This window comes from Anser cygnoides, chromosome 1, assembly GCF_040182565.1.
Source record: "Anser cygnoides isolate HZ-2024a breed goose chromosome 1, Taihu_goose_T2T_genome, whole genome shotgun sequence".
NCBI classification, from domain to species: domain Eukaryota; kingdom Metazoa; phylum Chordata; class Aves; order Anseriformes; family Anatidae; genus Anser; species Anser cygnoides.
The window spans coordinates 89,820,340-89,827,288 of NC_089873.1; the positions used below are offsets into that span (position 1 = coordinate 89,820,340).

Here is a 6,949-nt window from a genome sequence, read left to right on the forward strand (position 1 = left end):
CCTACGGTCTTTTTCAGCTAGCTGTCTGAATACCCCTTTATAACTTATCACACAGTCTTCCACTGAAAGCAATAGAAAGCCTTTTTCTATTCTTTCAGGTTTTCAAAAGTCACTTGATTTCTGTAAAATTGATTTTATTCTACATCCTGGCCCCCGGAATTCCTGTCATTCCTTCCCATTCTTTCCCCAATTGAACTGCAGTTCTTACAAGAAATGGTACCCATAAGTACAGATTTGGCTAGAGAATGCCATAGTAGTATTACTGTAACCACAGTGGCTCATAGACATAGCTGAAATTCTCATGTACAAAATTTGCCTTGTCTGTGGGAGAATATATACTCCACGTTCATCTGCCAACATCTCCAGAGATGCTGTTACTTACAAGAGAGAGGTTATAAAACCTTTATTATGAAGAAGCTAAATAAATTTTAAAAGATACATAAATTTTCTGGGACAATTTGAATATTGTGTATCATATGGGTGAGAAATAGCTTTTTTTGATGCTATGAAGTAGCTTCCACTCCCTAGAGAATACGAAGTTTAAGCATAGAGTAATTTTCCCTTCTTTGATGGCAATCTGTGTTCAATTTATTAGTCTTACTCAAAGTACCACGACTATAGCTGTCCTCTTTTTTTTGTTTGTTTTTGTTTGCTTTAAGTTTTTATATTAAGGATCTGCTTACATTCCATTCAAGATCTTTAGTAGACTGAGCAATGCTGAGGGGGAAAAAACAGCCAAACAAAACCCACATCCAGACCTTTAAAGTTCATATAAAATAATTACTACATGTAGCAAATTGATCTGTTTGAATATTAAGAAGAATTTAAACATAAACAAGTCCAATGATTTCATTTAATTGTTTCTCCTTGGCATTTCAGAGTCTGGGTAAAAGAAACAGGTCATTAGTAAAGATGTACCAGTCCCCAAACTTTCATGAATTTTGCAAGCGAATGTATTAAAAAAAAAAAAAAAAAAAAAAAGGAATGCATAAACTTTTTTTTTTAAGAGAATAATCCTCATTGTATTAACACCCAAGCTTGGTGTCTTGAGACCCACACATGGTTCAGACCTCCTTGGTGATGTTTTGTGAAGACAGGGGAAAGAAAAAGCATATTCAAAAGTCTCACAAATACAGACCACAGCCACTATATAATCATTCTCTTGAAATAAATTTATTTCTATTTTCTTTGCCATATTTTTTGTATTTAGACTTTTTAGATCATACTCGCTTTGCACTGTAAACTTATCTCTGCAAACATGAAAGCCAGGAACTTTTTATTTCTTCCAGGAAAAGGAATTTCCATGTAACAGAGCTCGAGAGGCATGATTCAAGTGTGAGAGCTCGCTTCCCTGCAGTGACAGCAGAACCAAAGTCAACAATTCTTTCTCATGTAAAACACCCGCCTTTCCAAAAAAAAAAAGAGTGAAGCCAAAGCCAAATTATTTAAACAGGTAACCCCACGGTGTGAGAAACATTGCAGAGCAAAACAAGAAAACAAGAAGTAGAGAAGAACGCCTTCCCTGCGCAGCACTGACAGATCCCAGGGCAGCCGGTAGCGGTGGTCCCACAGCCTGGCTGTTGGAAGAGAGACACAATTAAATGCCTGTGCAGCAGGAAACATGCCATAGCTCACTACCCACGTACATGCATGAATCAAATCATCCACAGAAAGGCACATTAATACCTCTAGATAAGGTCAGGTCAGTTTGCAAACACTGGAAGCCAGTAACAACAACAACAAAATGCTTCCCTCAAGAGTAGGCTAAGATTACAGTAAGTAATACTCATAAAACCAAAGTTAGCCGAGATCAAAACAGCACCAGTGAACTGCTGAAGTGTATGAGTGACAAACTGATCACCTGTGAACTATTCTGGTGGAAGATATTTGCCTGTGGGGAAAGATCACACCTTCAGAAACCTCTCCTCTGCTCCAGCTGGCCAGTTAGAGCAAGTAGGCAGGAGGAACCTCGGTGTTGCGCCTAAGGGAACGATGTTCCCCATCATCTTGGAGGGAAAACAAAAGATTCAGAGTACAAATTTCATAGATGAACCCTGTAACCCAGACACAGAGAGGCCTTGGAAACCAGCATCCCGCTCTATTCAGTAAGCGTAACAACAGCTAGAACTCTTGTAGGAAATGAGGAGCATAAATTCACAGTAAGTATTCTTTGGGATGAATAATTCACCCAGCTCTAATTATGCATATAGGGCTTTGAAATAGTGTTCATGAACAGCATCCCATAAGCCTCTAATAACAGCTTTAAAAAATAAAAATAAAAAATCTGGTATATTTAGTCCTAAACCCTACATTAATAAAAACAGTATCACATAGGTACTTTCCTTATCTATCTGTCTATGTAGGAGTTCTACAATGCATTTTATGCATGTGGAAATGGAACACTGTCTAGCAGCAAAGTGTGCTGGGATATGGAAAATTCAGGGTCTTTCTGGAGAGGTCACTTGTTTTCCCTATGGCCTGGGTCCCTGTTTGTGAAAGAACTGTCTGTCTCATTTACTTATACAGCAAAATATTTCATAAAGGAAAGAGAAGAACACGAAGAAAGAGGGAAGCCAACAGGCAAGAATAAGGACCAAGAAATGTTGCCAAGCCCATAGTAAGTACACAGTAAATAAAAGGTAACGTTTAAAAAAAATCAGCATTGCTAAGGTAGGTCATTTTCAAGCACAGGGTTTCAAACCATTTCTCGAAGTGCATTCTCCTTCTATACTTCAAAACTGTGAAACAGCTGTTAAGGAACTGCTGTGCCATTGCTGTTTTTCTCCCCCTTTCTACTACTGCGTCTTCTGTGGAAAGATCAGTGGAGAGTGCTGATCTTGAGTGCCCCTAAAAATTCATTGCAGCACTATAAGTTATAGTTCAAGTTTTAAAACAGGTAACAACACAAAAACAATATTGAAAAATATCATTCATTTTGTTTTTCCTAATATTAGCAATTTTTTTTCCACTAATAATGCTACTTTTAAAATAGATTTATTGTAATTTTTAGTAACATTGAAACAGAAGGAATTCCTGCAGGCTGCTCATGGCCAAGAGTCTTTTATTGATCCAGAGTCTGATCACAGCTCTGCACTGCAGACTGCAAGTATGAAATACTACAGGGGAAATCTTGGTTTGGTTGAACAATAAAATTTGACATCGTACTTATGATAATTAACACTTCACATTTTTAAGATATTTAAACTCTCTAAATACTGGGAATAAAAGCAAAACAAAAACAAACAAACACACAACCGTCACTACAGAGTAAAGCCAAAGTAATTATAATTGTTAGGTAGTGTTTAATAAAAGACATACAAAAGTCATGGGCCTCTTAAGCTAGGTAACGTCATTATAAAAGCAAATGTTTTGGTTGTGGTTTTTTGCTTTTTTTTGGGGGGGGGGGGGGTAAAACTCAAAAATATTCAGTGAATTAGCTCCTTATCTCAGCAGGATCGTCTATTATTACATTACATTCACAAGATGCACCTTTCATGCTCTTCCTTCAGTTTTACTGACAAAAATCCCAGTAGGGTAGGAACCTATGGCAGTATGTCATATGAAGAGACATATTAATGTGAGCCATGCAAAGAGCATCTATATATAACATCTCACCCCACCTTCCCCCTCCACTCCACACCAAAAGCTCTACTGTCACTGCCACTTTTAAAAGCTTGAAAAGCAGTTCAATGATGAATTTGAATCAAAGCAGAACTACAACAGCGAAGTCCTCATGCACCTGCTGAAATGATAAATACTTTTTCCGCTACTGCATTGCAGGTACTCAGTGCCTGCTTTTTGGAGGAGGAGAAGCGTGGGGGAGGCGGTTGTACTTTTAGAAGTGCAGGCCTCAGGTATCTTATTTTCTCATTGAACTATGACTAATTGCTGTGTATAACAGCTGCAGCAATACAACTTCGGATAACAGCTTTGCAAATATCACACACACTTTTTTACTTTTAATTAGCACTTCCTTCTGAAGTATATGTGACGGGATTATTTGAAAGCGTGGAAGTCCCACAAGACCCTGCACTGTATTGCATTCTGTGCCATTCCTTGCCAACGTGAGTCCTTCACCCTCACGATGTATCAGCAACACCAGGACTCCTCCATTAATGTGTAAAATGCATGGCCAGTTGCACGAGGATAAGAGGAAGAACAGCTCTTTAGATGGTTTGTGTGAGCTTTCTTAAAGCCTTCTAGCTAGGATCACCCACAGAGCAGCACTGACCGCACTGCAGCACACGCAGCATTCACAGATGTTAGAAGTCTTATTTGTGTACTAGCCAGCCTGCGTCTAGGCTGGTTTAGATGAATCTAATTTCTCAACCACCGAAAATTTTTTCATCAAAAATTTCCCCTGGCCAACTTGACTGGTAATAAAACGGGGGTTCATGCAGGTTAAGTACTACAGCAGTATCCCTCCCAGAGAGAAAAATCCTTCTAATACACCCAATATATAGGACAGCATTTGCTCTGGATTTAGGATCACCTGGATGACCTGACCTTAGGAAGCCTTTGTTTAATTACTCCAGATCTTCAGACTTTGCCAGAATTTGCCTGGAGGCAAACCCAGGGTGAAGCTTGGAGGTGGGGAAGTCCCGCTGAGAGCAATGATGCAAACCTCGCCTGGGAGTCAGTGCAAGGAAGCAGCGCTTTATGGTGCATACAACAGGCATGGGATGTGCTTCTGACACTTCTTTCTCTTTCACTTCTTTCCAACAGTCCTTGTTAGCAATTTACTAGCACTGACTACAAAATCTCTTAATTAATGCATTACTAATTAATTAATAACCATGTATTTGGACAGAATGTGTAGTATTTTACCTTTTCCATAACAGAAAGATTAGAAAGCACAGTTAACCAGTGGTGGTCACTGTCACACAACAGTAGCACACAGTTTAAAGTTGTTCCGTAGGTAAGAACAGGCAGAATACTAATCACTAAAACTAATTAAGTCCAAAAGGTTTTCACCTCCTGGTGTCGGGCCTATGTGTGGGAGACATATTTGGAAAACTGATCAAGTAGGCTCTTTGATCAAAAATCAGCCTTATCTGTAAAGTAAGCACTGCACAGCAGCATGCTTATTTCAATACAGGATGAAATATTGACCTTTCATGTGTTATGATGGCTACTTACAGGTGTCAACGGCACAAAATAATGCACAAGTATATTGCTTTGATACAATTTGCAAAACATTGTCATATTAAAATAGTTCAACTGTCTTCAATCCTGAATTTTTGTTTACAGGTTATTTCTTGGAGATTAAATGGGTGAAGAGGAATTCTAGATCAGAACAACTTTTCAAAATGCAGCCATCTCCCTGAAGACGATTCAGTTTCCTGATTAGCTGTACCTCTAGGCTTGCAGGTTTTTTACTTACTGTAGAAACAGCCTAAGCCAAAAGAAAGATTACACTTTATAGACAGATCACTCGAACTGTCTTCCTTGATATTCCCTGACACTCGCTAGGACCTGCTACAGGTAGAAACAGGAACGTGCTCCTGTTGGCGTTGCCTCTTTATTCAACCATTCTCCAATGTACTAAAATGTACAGTACTGTCTGCTTATATGACTTTTATCAGAATTTTTCTGAACTTTCTTTATTTTCCTATGACAATATTTTATTTCAGGAAAAATTCACCAAAAAAAGCTCCAAGCATGTTCCCCTATAACAGTGAAAATATAGGAAACTGAAAAATAAGAATATTCTATTGCTTAGTATTGCTGCTGATGAAAGAAAAACAAGTTTTTTTTCACCAACACTTTCTTATTACTAATGCAAGAAGATAACTAGAAACGTTTAGTAAAAGATACAGGCAATTAGGCAGAATTTGTCATCTTCAGGCACTATTCATCACAATTATGCACTACATGCAGAAAATTAGTATATATCTGCTGACTACTGAAGGTTTTTAAGCTTTGCAGGAGTAAAGGTAGGAAAAATGTTAGCTTAGGAAGTTTGCTTGGCATAAATGGACTTAACTATAGCATATTCATATATAGAAGCTATCTTATTGTTTAGAAGAATTAACCCTGTTTTAGGCAAAAAGTACAAGTTAAAGTTGTGCCACTTTTCTTCAGTTTGGCAAACCTGTATTCTGTTAAACAAATGCGTGTAAGAGATGCTTACATATTGATTTTCAAAAGTGGGTAAAGTAAACTGCAGAAAACAGGTTTAAGAAGAGTAGTTACTTTCTGTGGTGATGGGTTGTGTACCATGCTGCGACAAGATAAGCACTAGGAGCAACCAATTTGCCTCCGTAAAAACAAATTCCAATAGTGCCTCTCATGTCTGCATGAATAAACTTACATTAATTTCAGGACAGCTAGTCAGAGGCATAACTATTGGGACCAGCTTATGATCAACATGGGGAACTACTGAGAGTGATTTTCCACTATTTCCTGAGTACAGTGGGAGGCTGGAGAGGTGAAACACTGATTTATCAGACATTTGCAAGCACAACTGGTGGAACGGATATTCCAGTTCAGATATGACTGCTTCCCTGCTCATACTGAAGTCTGGGACAAAATGGCTGAGATTTAATGAGTGAGCATTGCTATGCAGAACAGGACTGAAAATAGGAAAATTCTCCCAGGCTACAATAATGTTACTATTAATTTGTTTGGTGACTTGGAAGCAATCTCTAACCCCTAAGCCTTGCAGAGGTATTCCAAGAAGGGTAAATCATATTTGTAAATTACTTTGTGCAAAGCCTTACGTTATAGTCTTACTAGTGATGTGCTAATCTCATTTGTGCCGTGTCAAATAGGCTGAAAGATGGATTAGCAATAGCCTACTCTTGTGTTGTGTTTGTTGTTGTTGTTGTTTTTTCTCCTCCCACAGGAGAAGACTCTGGGTATTTCCATTTCTTTCCAAATCTTCCAGTGCCTCAGATGTACCGTTTGAAGCCTCGCACTCCTGCCTTAGGCCTGATGCTTGAAACAT

At 38.4% G+C, this 6,949-nt stretch overlaps 1 long non-coding RNA gene across 1 annotated transcript; it reads left to right on the forward strand.

Moving 5' to 3' along the window:
• The first annotated feature begins 2,467 nt into the window (after positions 1 to 2,467).
• LOC136789743 (uncharacterized) lies at positions 2,468 to 5,470 on the forward strand. Its single transcript, XR_010828669.1, has 3 exons — positions 2,468 to 2,617; positions 4,536 to 4,662; positions 5,251 to 5,470. It is a non-coding gene; the product is annotated as an uncharacterized lncRNA (long non-coding RNA).
• The last annotated feature ends 1,479 nt before the right edge of the window (positions 5,471 to 6,949 follow it).